This window comes from Prionailurus bengalensis, chromosome D4 (genome assembly GCF_016509475.1).
Source record: "Prionailurus bengalensis isolate Pbe53 chromosome D4, Fcat_Pben_1.1_paternal_pri, whole genome shotgun sequence".
Lineage (NCBI taxonomy): Eukaryota > Metazoa > Chordata > Mammalia > Carnivora > Felidae > Prionailurus > Prionailurus bengalensis.
Genome location: NC_057359.1, coordinates 57,004,978 through 57,022,052, shown reverse-complemented (window position 1 = coordinate 57,022,052; position 17,075 = coordinate 57,004,978). Strand labels below are relative to the sequence as shown.

Below are 17,075 nucleotides of genomic sequence, written 5' to 3'. Positions count from 1 at the left end.
ACCAACCATGAGATCATGACCTGAGCCAAAACCAAGAATGGGAAGCTTAACCAAGCCACCCAGGCACCCCTTGGAGACGTCAGTTCTTATCTAGATCTTGTTTCCTTTTAAGTTTATTTATTTTGAGAGAGAGTGCACAAGCAGGGCAGGGGCAGAGAGAGGAGAGAGAGAGAATCCCAAGCAGGCTCCTCACCATCAGCACAGAGCCCCACAAGGGGCTGGAACTCACGAACTGTGAGATCATAGCCTGAGCCGAAATCAAGAGTTAGACGTTTAACCACCTGAGGCACCCAGGCCCCCCTAGACCTTTTTTTCCTGCATGCTATTGTATCTCCAATGTCTATAATAGTACTTGGGACATAGAAATCAGTCCGTAATATTTACTGAATGAAGGATAGAGGGAAGATAGGCATTTTAAGCTACGACTTCTGGTAAGATGACATATGCACATATGAGGATGTGAAAAAGACCAGAGCAGAAAACATGAAGACCCATAGTATAATGTACAGACCCAACACCCCCTCCATGCCACAGTTCTGATTCAATTGGTTTGGGGTAAGTCTCAAACTAGTTTTAAAAGCTCCCCAGGTGATTCTAATGTGATGCCAGGGCTGAGCACCATTAGAGGACATGCTTTCTAAGGTTTCAGTAGCCCAGCTTGGGTGTCAGCATTTGCAAGCTCTTGGTCCCATAGGATTCTGCCTGCTAGACCCAGGGAGTGTCCGTCAATCTAACATGGTTTTTGCCCTCCAAAAACAAACCTATCAGATAATTTTTCTCACTGGAAAAGTTGCTATGAGAAAGTGACCCTCCAAATGCTACAGCAAGAGCCTAAAGAAGATGACTTGATCTTCCCAGTGCTCATCCAAATTTGGAATAATAATCCTGAGGAAGATTTTGACCAGGGCACTCAGCCAGCCCACTCAACACAGATGCTGACCATAAAAATAACAGGCATTCTCTGGGCTGCTGGAGGTTGAACTACCTAGCTATTTAGCCCAGCTGTCCTTTATAAAATTGTGAAGCGCATGAACTTTGAAGCCAGTCAGATCCACCTGGTGTATTATCTATTGTCATGTAATAAACTACTCCAAAATGTAATGGCTTAAACATTTATTATCTTATAGTTTCTGGGTCAAAAATCTGAGTAGGGCTAGATTGGATCCTCTGGTTCAGGTTTTTTTACAGACTGCTATCAAAGCGCCAGCTTGATTGGAACAGGATCCACTATCAAGCTCATTCATGTGACTGTTAGCAGGACTCAATTTCTCTTCAGCTATTGAACTGAAAGCCTCAGTTCCTTATTGGCTATTGGCTTGTCTCAGTTCCTTGTCTGAGACAAGATGGCTGCTTGCTTCATCGAAGCATTCAAACTGAGAAAGCAATAGAGTCTGCTAGCAAGATGGAAGTTACAGTCTTCTTAACATAATCACAGAAGTGACTTCCCCTAGTTTTTGCTGTATTCTATTCATCAGAAGCAAGTCACATTTTAGGGAAGAAGATTACACAAGGAAATGAATATCACCAGGAGCTGCCTCATTGGGGCAGCCATCTTTGGGGAACCATCTCAGAAATCTGCATACCATACCTAGATTTGAGTCCTAGCTCTGATACTTGTGACCTTGGGCAAGCTACATGGCCTCAATTTCCCAAAGAATAATGATAGTAACTACTTTATAAGATAGTTTCCAGGCTTAAATGAGGAACTGCATTTAAATTACCTGATGCATGGCCAATACATGTTTGTTATTACTTAGGCTGTGGATACAAAGGGAGGAATGTGGCTGGGAGGTAAAGAGAAGGTAAGCAGAGCAAGGGTCACTGTCTAAAGGTTGTGATGAAAGCTCTGAGGCATCCCAGTTTCCCAGTTTAAAGTTCAGAGGAAAAAGGCAATGAGGTCTTCTTGCCCTCTAGACACTTGACCAGGACCATTTATACTCATCAGCAAGGTAAGTGTATCTTCAGAAGCAACTCAAACAGGGATAGAAAACCAGTCCTCCATGCCTCAGTCTTCATTAGTGTTTCCAAGTACAGTACTTGAAAGTTCTCCAGCATTTGGAGTTTACACTTGTGTTTAGCTGGCAGGTAGCTGAGAGCTAAGACTCTAAAATCCAGTAAATGAGAGGGAAGGTGAGAGGGATCAAGGAAAGTAGGTAGTGAAGAGAACCTAAGAATCTCAAGAGGGTAAGACCAAAACACCCAGGTTTGGCATTGTTGCTGCCTCTTTGGGAGGCCTCAGGCAGGAGAGAAAAGGGGACTGGGTAAGAACCCTGATGCAGGGGTTCCCTCTACCAACTTTATGACTATCTTTAAGCTATTCAACAAGGTCATTAAAAGTTTACTCTTTCTGCAAGTTCCTTATCCCTTGGGAAATGTCTCCCAATGCCTCCATAGAGAAATTTAATATAAATAACTAAATTAAAAATATTTATTAAGTGTTTCTTAGCTCAGTCTTAATGAAAGGAAAAAGTAAACAAAGCACTATCCTTTGTTTACTATTCCTAACAAAGTTACCATCCTTAAATAGTTTAGAAGGTGATAGGAAAGGTCTGTGAAAGAATAAGGAACTAAACTAGGGCAGTAAATATGGAACTGAGGGGGAAGAAAAGGGACAATCCCTTTAACATTTCTCAGTGTTACGGAACTAATGTGATAGAATTTGGAACACAATGACTATGAATACAGTAAAGAATATCCTTTCTTTAGTAGCAAACCATTGGATGAGAAGGCAGGGGGAGAGAGGGAGAGAGTTTTAAAGTCAGGTTGACTGGAAGGATGGTGCTACAGTTTTTACTGATAGATAGGAAATCAAGGATGCATAGGTTCTGGGGAAAGATGTTTCCTTTCGAACACACACATTAAGTTTGAGATTGTGTGGTATATTCTTGCAAATAAATGCATTAGATGATGTGGAACTGAACCCTAAGCAATCAGTCCAAGCTAGAGACAGAGATTTCAATCAATACAAATGTAACTACTTTAATCTCCATTTTTTATAAAGAAAATGAAGCAAAACTGGAATGCAGCCCAGCTGCATCTTTCACCAGAACTCAAGCCGTTAGCCATAATGCTATATTGCCCCTCAAATAGTAGAGGAATTCAGCAGAAGCTGTGGAAGGAATCAAGATAAGCTTCACAAGAGAAGTAGCATGTGGAGGAGATGGATCTCAAAGCATGGATAAACCTGAACATGCAAATGTGGAAGAAAGGGTATTTCATATACAGAGAGTAAGTTGCATGAACAAATCAGGAAATGGACACATTGAATCTGTACTGACATTTAGGAGTAAACTGCAAAGAATCTGAGAGTTGGAGCCCTATGGTTGTCAGGAGACTATATAGAATGAGAAAGGAACAAAGGTCATTTATAGAGAACACCTACTTTTAAGGAGTAGGAAAAAGAGACAGAAAAGGACTGGTCAGAGAGGGAAAACAGGAAAATAAACAAATCACCTGTATAGTGTTCCAGTATAGATCTTATCTCATTGAAGAGTAATTGCATACCTATCCTTTCTTTAGACACAGAGCTCCTCAACAGCAAAGGATGTATTTTCTGTGTCTTTATCCCTAACACATAACACATAGCACACCTGGTAAAGGTGTCCAAAAAAGATTTATTGACTAATCAAATACATAAATGAATTCATGAATGAGAATGTTTTAAGGTTTGGTTGTTGTCAAAGATGAAAAAAAAAACCTGGACATTAGTCAAGTGATTAGGACAGATTCAATCAGTAATATACTATTGCAATAGGGAAAATAGTCTAACACAAACTGAACTCATCTTCAATTTGTATAGAAGTAACTGGACATTTTAAAGGGAGAATGGAAAAATAAAATAAAATAAAGGCAGAATGGAGGGGCACCTGGGTAGCTCAGTGGGTTGAGCATCCGACTTTGGCTCAGGTCATGATTTCACAGTTCATGACTTTGAGCACCACATCAGGCTTGCTGCTGTCAGCATGGAGCCTGCTTTGGATCCTCTGTCCCCTTCTCTCTCTGCTCCTCCCTTGCTTGTGTTCTCTCTCCCAAAAATAAATAAAATATTTTAAAAAATAAATAAAGGGAACATGAAAGAATAAGGGGAAAGTTCATGAGAGGGAGCTCAGAAGAGTCAGAGAAGTTATAAATTCCAAAGCAGCAAACCTAGAGTAGAAATGTTATTCCCATGCTTAAAATTCATGACTTAGCCTGGCATATTTGGGGGTGGGGGTTGTTTTTTTAAAGATTTTATTTTTAAGTAATCTCTACACCCAACGTGGGGCTCAAACTCACAACACTGAGATCAAGAGTCACCTGCTCTTCTGACTGAGTCAGCCAGGCGCCCCTAGCCTCGCATATTCATACTGTCAAATGAATAAAATTCCACTGTGGGAATATATTCCATGAAAATAATTCAAATGAATGGGAGATAATGTGTGCAAGGATTTGTACAGGATTATCTAAGTAATGAAATCTAAAAATCAGAATGCCAAACAATTCAATGAACTCTAATAAATCAGTTTATTCATCACTATCAAGTAATTACTTAATATTTATGAATAACACTGTAATCTTATACAAATGGATAAACATCAGGAGAGGAGGCCATACCAGAGATATAGGTGTTAATGCATTCAAGAAAAATTTATTGAGCATCCACCAAGTACTACACATAGTGCTACAGGTACAAAGAGGAACAAGACATTCCTTCAAAGAATGCAGTCTGGGGATAAACAGACTGTGAATAGTACTATGATTATAGTTAAGAGGAAGAAGTGGGTTGTTTGCACATGTAACCTGGAGGTTTCAGAATTGTTTAAATGCTTAATAAGTTGGGGTGTGAGGAACTTAGCAAACATATAACCTTCATGAGGGAAAGGATGTGTGTTTCTCTCTATTGGAAAAAATTATCCAAGACTTGCAAACAAGGAAAAGAAATTACTGGGTGTACAGTTTTAGTACTTGCAATTTTAGTACTGGGCACTATCTAGAGCAGAGACCAGCAAACTTCATCTATAAAGGACCATACAGTAAATATTTAGAGTTCAGGCCAAAAAAAAAAAAAGAAAAGCAAAATTGAAGCTATTGTATAGGTACTTGTATAAGGAGAGAAAATAAATTTCTACAAGTTTTTAATTGGTAACATTCAAAATAAACCAACAATAATTGAATACAAGTTTTTGGTACTATAGGTCTACCAATGAGAATGATAAAATTATTTGGGGGAGTATATATTTTGTTTACTTGGGGTTCAAAGTATCAGAATCAATTGCAAATGTTCAACTATTAATGGTGATCTGTAATGAGATTTTATGTATCTCGTCTGTTTTTTCACACAGATAACTACTGTCAAATACTGATATCAGTCAATGAGCATGTGATTCAATTGACCATATTCAGTGTCTGGAAAGCATTTTTAAATTCTATTAGATTCTCTTCTTGATAGTTGCTCAATTTTTTGATGAAATTTTTTAAAAGTTTTTTAAGTTTATTTATTTTGAGAGACAGAGAGATAGAGAGTACAAGGCAGAGAGAAGGAGAGACAGAATCCCAAGCAGGCTCCGTGCCATCAGTGCAGAGCCGATGTGGGGCTCAAAATCACGAACTGTGAGATCATGACCTGAGCAAGATCAAGAGTCAGACAGACACTTAACCGACTGTGCAACCCAGACACCCCAATGAAGGTGTTGTTTTTTTTGTGTGTGTGTGTGTGTGTGTGTTTTTTTTTTTTTTAAGTAATCTCTATGCCCAGCTCAAACTCACAATCCCGAGATCAAGAGTCACATGTTCTACTGACTGAGCCAGCCCGGGCACCCCTGTTCCATTTTTGCCCAGAAAATCATAATAAAACTGCACCAATGCTTAGCCATCAACCTGTGTAGTGGGACAAATCAAGATATTCAGCTTCTATTTCTGACAAAACAAAAAAACAAAAAACCCTACAGAAATGATATGATTAATTTTATGAGAGCGAATGAAGTCAACTGTTAAACTACTAGTTTTATAACACATGATAAATTTACATATTTCCCACAAAGTACTTTCTGCAATGAATAACCATATACTTTAAACACATTACATTTTCACAAACCTTGTAAATTTGTTGAACTAAGCCTTTTTTCTGCTCCACATATATTTTTGCCACTATCAGTCATAACACAGTTTAGCAGATTCCCTTTCAGGTTGTGCTAAATTAGTGTTTTCTCAACTTCTTTGAAAACATTTTTACCTGTAATTGTTTCATGCAGACTATTCATAGAGGCTAATTCTTCAGTCACTTCAAATTCAGCATTGACTTGTCAAATAAACAACAACTGAATGGTATTGGTAACTGTGGACGCATCAAGAGCTAAGGAAAACTACTTGAAATCATTTGCTTTGGTTTTTTGTTTTGTTTTTTTATTTTTTAAGTAATCTCTACACCCAAGGTGGAGCTGGAACCACAACTCCAAGACCAAGGGTCACCTACTGCACCAACTGAGCCAGCTAGGCACCCCTCATTTGCTTTGTTTTTAAACCGGCTATTGTGTTGTTCTTGTTGGGGGAAATAAAACAAACCTGCTAGCAAAAAGCCCCCTCCTTGCCAATATAGAGTAGTAAAAGAACATACTTGATTACTGAATAAGAACTAACAGATTACATATATATAATGTAGCCTGAAAATAATTTCAAAGTTAGGACAAAATCTCACATAATATATACAGCAAAACACTAGAAAGAACAAAGCACAAGAAAGCCCTAATGAGACAAAGGGCTGCACCTCTTAATAGTCTTCTGTACCTCTCCAAAGAAATCCTTGTTTGCAGAGGTCATTTGGTCCACAACCTTGGAGATAGCTCTACATTGTAAAAACTGGTGACTAGGCTTAATCCCTAGAGAGATTTATCTTTATACTAAAGTTGAGAATAATGATTCAGATTTACCACATCTCTAAGAAAACACTCTAACAGGAGAGAATAAATGATCTCTTTGCCCTTTATAAATAAAGAAAATCATTTTAATTTACCCTTAAACTTCCAGTGTCTTCAATTCAAGCAAGTGTTCTCACCAAAAGGCAAACAGTCCTATGCACATTTTTAAAATATTTATTAATTTATTATTTTTTTTAATTTTTTAATGTTTATTTTTGAGAGAAAGAGAGTGTGAGCGGGAGAGAGGCAGAGAGAGAGGGAGACACAGAATTGGAAGCAGGCTCCAGGCTCTGAGCTGTCAGCACAGAGCCCAATATGGGGCTTGAACTCACCATCAGTGAGGACGTGACCTGAGCCTAAGTCAAAGCCTAACTGACTGAGCCACCCAGGCTCCCCTATTATTATTATTTTTAAAGAGACAGGACGCAAGTGGGGGAAAGGGCAGGAGGGAGAGAGAGATTGAGAGAGAGAATCTTAAGCAAGCTCCAACTCAGAGCTCCATTCCATGACCCTGGGGTTATGACCTGAGCTGAAATCAAGAGTCAGGAGCTCAAATGACTGAGCCACCCAAGTGTCCCAAATTTATTTTCTTTGGACATATTTCTTCAGCTGTTACAAACATTTCTTTGCAGCTGGGAGTCCCAGGGAACACTAAGGGCGTTCTTTAACTGCCTGATCCGTTCAGAGTCCTAAATTGGTGTTGCCTGTGGTTTGGAGGCAAAAGACCTCTAAAAGAGTATGCTTGTAGCCTGGTCCTGCAGGCTCTAATTCCAAATCAGGGAAGAGGATAGCAAGGCAAAAGTCAGGTATTCTCATGCCTCTTATAATCTCTCCTGAGGCAAAATTGAGGTCTCTTTAATGACGTACACTTATAATTCTCCCACTTCATTTGAGACACTATTATTTAACTGAAAGATACAAAGCAAGCCAGCATTTTCTCAAAACGCAGGGCTTTTAACAATTAATTTGTAAATATTAAATGTTCTTTTCCATTATTGCAATATGCAACCTATCTTCTGGGAAATGAGGCATACATATCTTAAAGTAACTTGTTTTGTTTTATTTTATTTTTTTAAAAATGGTTATTTATTTTTGAGAAAGAGAGACAGAGACAGAGATAGAGCATGAGTGGGTGAGGGGCAGAAAGAGAGGGAGACTCAGAATCAAAAGCAGGCTCCAGGCTCTGAGCTGTCAGCACAGGGTCCAACGCGGGCTCGAACTCATGAACCATGAGATCCTGACCTGAGCTGAAGTCAGACGCTCAAACCACTGAGCCATCCAGGCTCAGATGTAAAAGATCTATATGCTGAAAACTATGTGTGTGTGTGTGTGTGTGTGTGTATATATATATATAGAGAGAGAGAGAGGGGGGGGGGGCTATATAGAGGGAGAAACTATACAAACTATAGAAAACTTATGAAGGAAATTGAAGAAGACACAAAGAAATGGAAAAACATTCCATGCTCATGGATTGGAAGAATAAATATTGTTAAAATGTCAACACTACCCAAAGCAATCTACATATGCAATGCAATCCCAATCAAAATTGACGGGCATTCTTCTCAAAGCTAGAACAAACAATCCTGAAATTTGTATGGAACCACAAAAGACCCCGAATAGCCAAAGTAGTATTGAAGAAGAAAACCAAAGCGGGAGGCATCACAATCCCAGACTTTAGCCTCTACTACAAAGCTGTAATCATCAAGACAGTATGGTATTGGCACAAAAACAGACACATAGACCAATGGAATAAAATAGAGAACCCAGAATTGGACCCACAAATGTATGGCCACCTAATCTTTGACAAAGCAGGAAATGGAAAAAAAGTCTCTTTAGCAAATGGTGCTGGGAGAACTGGACAGCAATATGCAGAAGAATGAACCTGGACCACTTTCTTACACCATACACAAAAATAAACTCATAATGGATGAAAGACCTAAATGTGAGACAGGAAACCATCAAAATTCTAGAGGACAAACCAGGCAACAACCTCTTTGACCTCAGCCGCAGCAATTTCTTGCTTGACACATCTCCAAAGGCAAGGGAATTAAAAGCAAAAATGAACTATTGGGACCTCATGAAGATAAAAAGCTTCTGCATTGCAAAGGAAACAATCAACAAAAGTAAAAGGCAACCGATGGAATGGGAAAAGATATTCACAAATGACATATCAGATAAAGGGTTGGTATCCAAAATCTATAAAAAACTTACCAAACTCAACACCTGAAAAACAATCCAGTGAAGAAATGGGCAGAAGACATGAATAGACACTTTTCCAAAGGAACATCCAGATGGCCAACAGACACATGAAAACATTATTCATCACCAGGGAAATACAAAGCAAAACCACACTGAGATACTACCTCACACTGGTCAGAGTGGCTAAAATTAACAACTCAAGAAACAACAGATGCTGGTGAGGATGTGGGGAAATGGGAACCCTCTTGCACTGTTGGTGGGAATGCAAACTGGTATAGCCACTCTGGAAAACAGTGTGGAGGTTCCTCAAAAAATTAAAAATAGAACTACCCTACGACCCAGCAATAGCACTACTGGGAATATATCCAAAGGATATAGGGGTGGTGATTCATAGGAGCACATGTACCCCACTGTTTATAGCAGCGCTTTCAACAATAGCCAAATTATGTAAGGGGCCTAAATGTCCATCAACTGATGAATGGATAAAGAAGACGTGGTTTATATATACAATGGAATACTACTTGGCAATGAGAAAGAATGAAATCATGCCATTTGCAGCAACATGGATGGAACTGGAAGGTATTATGCTAAGTGACATAAGTCAGTCAAAGAAAGACAGATGTCATATGTTTTCACTCATATGTGGAACTTGAGAAACTTAACAGAAGACCATGGGGGAAGAGAACGGGAAAAAAGTAGTTACAGAGAGGGAGGGAGGCAAACCATAAGAGACTCTTAAATACAGAAAACAAACTGGGGGTGGAAATGGGTGATGGGCATTGAGGAGGGCGAGGAGGGCACTTGTTGGGATGAGCACTGGGTGTTGTATGTAAGCAATGAATCATGGGAATCTACCCTCAAAACCAAGAGCACACTGTACACACTGTATGTTAACCAATTTGACAATAAATTATATTAAAAATAAATGAACACGCACTGGTAAAAAATAAAATAAAATAATTGAATGGAAAGTCTAAAAAAATGTTTATGTATTTTTGAGAGAGAGAGAGAGAGAGAGACAGAGCATGAGTGGGGAAGGGGTATAGAGAGAGGGAGACACAGACCCAAAGCAGGCTCCAGGCTCTGAGCTGTCAGCACAGAGCCCGACACAAGACTTGAACTCGTGAAGCACAAGATCATAAACTGAGCTGAAGTCGGACGCTCAACTCACTGAGCCACCCAGGAACCCCTAAAGTAATTTGTTTTGGAGCAAATAATGTTCCAAAGACCTGTCAATATATTGTCCTTACAAAAAAGGTACTCCCTTTTAGTTAAAGGTGGCTGCTGTATGCTTGGCTAAAGCTTCAATTTTCAATTTTACATTAATAGAGGCAGTTCTGAACTTCACTTCTAAGCATCACAAACATTTATAATACAAAAAGTCCAAAGATGGATATTATAAGAAATGCACAAAAGAAATTTCCTTTAAAAATAATAAAAACGGGGTGCCCGAGTGGCTTAGTAGGTTGGGCATCCGACTTCGCTCAAGTCATGATCTCGCAGTTTGTGAGTTTGAGCCCCACATCTGACTCTGTGCTGACAATGCAGAGCCTGGAGCCTGCTTCAGATTCTGTGTCTCCTCCTCTCTCTGTCCCTCCCATGCTCATGCTCTGTCTCTCTCTGTCTCTCAATAATAAATAAACGTTAAAAAACATTTTTTTAAATAACAAAAATTTTTAAATTTATTTTTCCCCAAATGTCCAAATAATTATGGTCTAGGTAACCATCAGAGTAAAAGCTTTATATGCTCCTTCCTTTGATAATAATAAGTTCATATAGAACTGTATATCCAAGTGTATGTGCAAGAGACACTCACATGCATCACACACACACCAAGCACATACACCCACAGGGACAGACACACCACTGAATTTTTAGTTTTCTAGGCACTTCATATCCACATGAAGTCTGTCACCTTCCCATCACATTTAATGAATTCCTTCTTTGGAGGCAGGAAGCCTAGTTGAAGACATTCCCTGCCAGGAAGTATCAGGCCACCAGGAAGGAAGACCCACCACTTGCAGGTGGCTTCCCCACTCCCATCTTCTTTGTATTCTTCCATACCATGGCTATGATTGGGTCTAGTCCTGGAGGTGAAGTCAGGCTGCTGAAAGTTGTAGTTCTTAATTTCACCATACCATCTATCAGCCATCTCTTTTCCTGTCTGATCACAGGAGGCATATACCTCTGAACTGGCCACAATGGGACTCTGAGCTGCACTTGAGCATCCTTGGGCTGACCAGGGCCTCTGAATAATGCTGAGCCTCCCAATCAAGCTTCTTGCAGAGCTTCAGTTGAGGGGGACACCATGCTGCTGCTGGTACTTGTTGTGGGCCTTTAGGACCTCATTATTAAACCGCTTGGAAGCTGACTTGCCCATGGCCCACTGCTGGTGTACTAAGCTCTCTCACCTGGCCCTGGGTCGCTGGAGATCAATTCCTGTCTTTATGAATCTGAACAGATGGGAAAATCCAGGTACCTAGAGGGAGTCAGCCCTACTGACAAAAAGAGAACAGTTCTGATTCTAAGAGCCAAAACACACAAAGGTCTAGGAAAAGGAGTAGAAGTTTGGGAGGTGATGGGTTAGTGAGGGATGTGGTACAGAGAAGGAACTCAAAACTAACAGAAACCAGGGGCACCTGGGTGGCTCAGTTGTTAAGCATCCAAGTCTTGATTTCAGCTTAGGTCATGATCTCACAGTTTGTGGGTTTGAGCCCCACATCAGGCTTTGCGCTGACAGAGTGGTGCCTGCTTGGGATTCTCTCTCTCCCTCTGTTTGCCTCTCCCCCACTCTCATGCACTTTCTCTCTCTCTCTCTCTCTCAAAATAAACAGACTTTAAAAAAAAAAGAAAAGAAAAGAACAAACATAACCCTGTCCAGTGGTCAAGACACCATGAAAAGCTCTATGGCACAGAGCAAGGCCTGCCCCCACCCCCAACACATACACACATATGATTTAGGGCCCCCTTCCTCCTTAATCTACTGTTGGTTAGGCTCATTTTCCTCCTCATACTAGTTCATATAGATATGAAAGAAAGCCCTAAGTCTCTGCGTACAGCCCTTTTTTCCTTCACAAACTCTAACCTTGCCCACAGATACTTGCTATCTATGTATGTCAACAGATTCCAAAGCTGTATCTTTAGTTCAGATTGTTGTCATCAACTTCAGACCCATATGTTCAATAATTTGCTAGATTTCTCTACCTGAGTATTACACTGGTACCTCAAATTCAGCACGTAAAAAGTTAAAACTATTGAGATGCCTTAAAATATATATTCTAATTGTGGACCCAGAAATTTCTCTGGGCAAAGTAAAATCTTCCTCAATGTTTTGTTTTAAAAGATCATTGTGCTTAGAGTCACCAAATTGTTATTTTTCCCTTGGGCCTAAAGTGAAAAAATTCCCATAAAGTCCCACAACCTCTTTATTAAATAAAGGAATGTTAACATTAATCTGTAACAGCAAAAACCTAGAAGCAACCTAAATGTTTTATCTCTAGCTTTAACACAATCCTAAAGAAAATCCTAGAAGGTAGGTTTGTGTGTGAGAGAGAGTGTATAAAAATTGATAAACTGATCTTAAAATGTATACAGAGGGGGGTCTGGCTGGCTCTGTCAGTAGAACATATGACTCTTGATCTCAGGGTCATGAGTTTGACCCCACATTTTTTACTTAAAAAAATGTTCAGGGTCGACTGGGTGGCTCAGTCAGTTAAGCATCCAACTTTTAGTTTTGGCTCAGGTTATGATCTCACAGTTCATGAGATTGTGCCCCATATCCAGCTCAGCACTGACAGCACAGAACCTACTTGGGATTCTCTCTTCCTCTGCCCCTCCCTCATTCATGCTTGCACATGGTCTCTCTCTTTCAAAAAAATTTTTTTAATCATTAAAAAATAAAATTTTATATGGAAATGTAATGGCCAAAAATAGTTAATATAATCTTATAATCTTAAAGTTGGAAGACATGGACTACCAGATATCAAAACTTATTACAAAATTACAGCAATGAGGAACACTTGTGATGAACATTTATCTTATAAAAAAGGAGACAGTGCAGAGCAGCAGAGCAGTAAGATAAAGGATTGTTTTGTTAACAATTTCCATAACTTGGAAATGCTGCAAAGAAAAGGCGGCAAGGCTAGCCAAAGATGAACTATCAAGGCAATATACTTGTGCTTAACTCATTATCTATTATTGATTAAAGGATAAAACTCTGTGAAGTCACATGTTAACTTATAGATTTTGGTCTGGTAATGATGCAAAGGATTTAGTAGAAAAGGTTATGAGGGCACCTGGCTGGTTCAGTTGGAAGAGCATGTGACTCTTGATCTCAGGGTCATGAGTTCAAGCCCCATGTTGAATGTAGAGATGACTAAAATAAATACATAAATAAATAAACTTAGAAAAAAAAGAAAAGGTTATGGTGTTATTATCCTGTAGACACAATCAACTTAACAATGTTATTCTTTCTTACTTTTTTTTTTAAGTAGGCTCTGTATCCAGTGTGGGGCTTGAACTCACCATCCTAAGATCAAGAGTCACATGCTCAACCAACTGAGCCAGACAGGCACCCCATTTAACAATGTCACTATAACATTCTCTTCCTAATGTGGGTGGACCTCATCCAATCAGCTGAAGGCCTGAATAGAACAATAGGACTGAACAAGAGAAAATTTCTCGGGATACCTGGCTGGCTCAGTCCATACAGCATGGGACTTTCTTTTTTTGGTGGGGAGGGGAACAAATGCCCTTTATTGCTCTAACCAGCATAACTTGGCAGTAGGCTTGAGCAGAGCTCTCCTATCTGTCCTGGCTCCCATTTTCTCTCTCCTGGGAGTTTGTGATTCACCCCCAGGGTAGAAGAGTGTCCTGGGCAGGGGTCTCAGGCAGAACTAGGATAAAAAATACAGAGTTGGGATCTGAAAGGGGACCAGGGTGACGCAGAAAACATTGTGTTACCAGATCATCCAAATAAAAAGTACATCAGGGCAGAAGTGAGGATGTATCCCCACACGGGTCCCTCTGCCCTTGCCAGAAAAGGGAGGGGGAAGGAGGCTTCTGCTAGAGGCTTCCTGCTGTGCCCTTCATGCCATCAGCATCTTCCAGATGTTGTCCTCAGCTTCTTTCACACTCCACTCCATGTAGGATTTTTTCTGTTTCAATTCTTTAATTTGTTTCTTCTGCTATTCTCTGTTTCTCTAACAGTTGATTGTTAATTACCTCCTTGGAATGAAGAATAAACATTCTTCCTACACTTTCAAACATGTTAGTCTCATCTACCAAAGTCATAATCTCTGCACCTGTAAGATGTCAGCATGCAACTCTTGATTTCAGGGTTGTGAGTTTGAGCCCCGTAGCAGTTGTAGAGATTACTTAAAAATAAAAGCTTCAAGAAAGTGAGAGAAAATTTCTCCCTGATCAGTTCTTTGAACTGTGACATTGGTCCTTTTTCCTGATTTTAGACTCAAACTGAAACAATAGCTCTTCCTGTGTGTTGAGCCTGCTGGCTTTCAGACTGGAATTTCATTGTCAGCTTTTTGGTTCTCACGCCTTTGAACTGGGACTGGAACTACACCATCACCTCTTCTGGGTCTCCAGTTTGCTGGCTAAAGATCTTGGGACTTATTAGCCTCCATAATCCTGTGAGCCAGTTCCTTATAGTAAAATCTCTCTATCTCTATCCCTGTGTGTGTGTGTGTGTGTGTGTGTGTGTGTGTGTATCTCACCCCTCACCAGAGCTCTAATATAATACCTAATTTCCTTAAATGCTCATTAAACATGCTTTACCATACTGCTTATTCCGTCATTAATAAGTTAAATAAATCTTTGGCATGTTTTTCATTCTATATTCTTATAAGAATCTTGCTTTTAACTTTTTGGAATTTGTACTCTGACAATGTTTTCAACAAAAAGTGCGGGATAACCATATAGGAAAAAAATGAATATTGACTCTTACCTCACACCATACACAAAATCTATTGCAGATGACTTATAAAAAATAAAATAATAGAGTTTCTAGACAATGACATAAGAGAATATATTCATTACCTTGGGATAGGCAAATGCTTCTTAAACAGGCATAAAACACATTATACACAAACAGTAAAATAAATTGGACTATATTAAAGTGAAGAACTTTAGTTCATTGAAAAACACCACTAAGAAAACAAAAAAGTAAGCTACAGATAATTCTTTCTAACAAAAGAATCCTATCCAAAATATATAAAGAGCTCATACAAATAGAAAAAATACAGAGAACCATGTAAAAAAACAGGCCAAGGACCTGACCAGGCAAGTCAGAAAAGATAACCAATAGACATATGAAAAGGTGTCCTACTTTACTGGATATCAGGGAAATGCTAACTATGGCCACAGTGAAATACCACTACATATATACTAGAATAACTGAAACTAGAAAGACTGACAATGTCAAGAGTTGTCAAGGAAGTGAAGAAACTAGACTTCTCATATATTGTTGGAGGAATGTGAACCGTTATAATCTCTTTAGGAAAAATATTGGCAATATCTACTGAAGCTAAACACATACCTGCCCTATTACTCAGCAGTTACACTCCTAGGTATATATCCAATAGAAATACATGTATATTAGTCAATAAATTTATTTTTTTAATGAAGAGGAAAAATTAATACCAATTTGGAATAGTGGCAAACTCTAAGGAGAGAAGATGAAGAGCAAGGGGGAGAATGGAATGAGATTAGGAAGGAGTATATAAAAGCCCAACCTATCTGAAATATTAATTTCCTTAAGAGAATTTGAAGCAAATGTGGTGGAATATTGGAATTTGATAGAGCTGTGTGAGAAGAATGTGGATATTTGACATAGTATTCTTTATAACTTTCTGTATGCCTAAAATATTTCATAAAGACAGTTTTATTTTTTATTTTTCTTTGATTTTAATTTTTTAAAGTTTATTTATTTAGCTTGAGAGAAAGAGAAAGTGTGAGTGGGGGAGGGGTCGAGGGAAGAAAGGGACAGAGAGAATCCCAAGCAGGGGTCAATCCCATGAACCCTGAGATCATGACCTGAGCTGAAGTCAGAAGCTTAACCAACTGCCCCTTAATTTTTTTTTTTTTTTTAAATGTAAGCTCTATAGCCAACATGGAACTCCAACTCATAACCCTGAGATCAAGAGTCACATGCTCTGCCAACTGAGCCAGCCAGGCACTCCTCATAAAGAAATTTTTTTTAATCTTATAGAATTCTCCCAGAATGTTTAGGAATCATTGATTTAAAATAAAAACTTGTGGGGAACCTGGGTGGCTCAGTGGGTTGAGCCTCTGACTTCAGCTCAAGTCATGATTTCCCAGTTTGACTTTGAGCCCCACACCAGCCGGGTTGATTACTGTCAGCACAGAGCCTGCTTCAGATCTTCTGTCCCCCCTCCCTGACCCTCCCCCATTTGCCCTCTCCCAAAAAGTAAATAAAATGTATTTTTTTTAATAAAATAAAATAGGGGCTCCTGGGTGTTAAGTGTCTGACTTTGGTTCAGGTCATGATCTCGCAGTTCAGGAGTTTGAGCCCCATGTCGGGCTCTGTGCTGACAGATCAGAGCCTGGAGCCTGCTTCAGATTGTGTGTGTCTCTCTCTCTGCCCCTCCCTTACTCGCACTCTATCTTTCTCTCAAAATAAATAAATATCTCTCTCTCAAAATAAATACATAAACATTAAAAAATAATAAAAAATAAAATAAAATAATGAAATAAAATAAAAACTTGTAATATGAATATACAGTATAATGCCAATATTGTGTATGTAAACATACCACATACACACGCATAGATTGATATGATGTAATGAAACTATCTCAGGAGTCTTCCTCCCGAAAACCTAGAATCATAAAAACATCAGACAAATCCCAACTGAAAGACATTCTATAAAATACCTGAGGGTAGGGGCGCCTGGGTGGCGCAGTCGGTTAAGCGTCCGACTTTAGCCAGGTCACGATCTCGCGGTCCATG

At 39.3% G+C, this 17,075-nt stretch overlaps 1 protein-coding gene and 1 pseudogene across 3 annotated transcripts in view; both read right to left on the bottom strand.

Annotated features, from left to right (window-relative positions):
- UNC13B (unc-13 homolog B) overlaps positions 1-17,075 on the bottom strand; it is a 259,488-nt gene that overhangs the window by 240,457 nt on the left and 1,956 nt on the right. The gene's annotated exons all lie outside the window — the stretch shown is intronic.
- Positions 10,694-11,812, bottom strand: LOC122474559 (annotated as a pseudogene).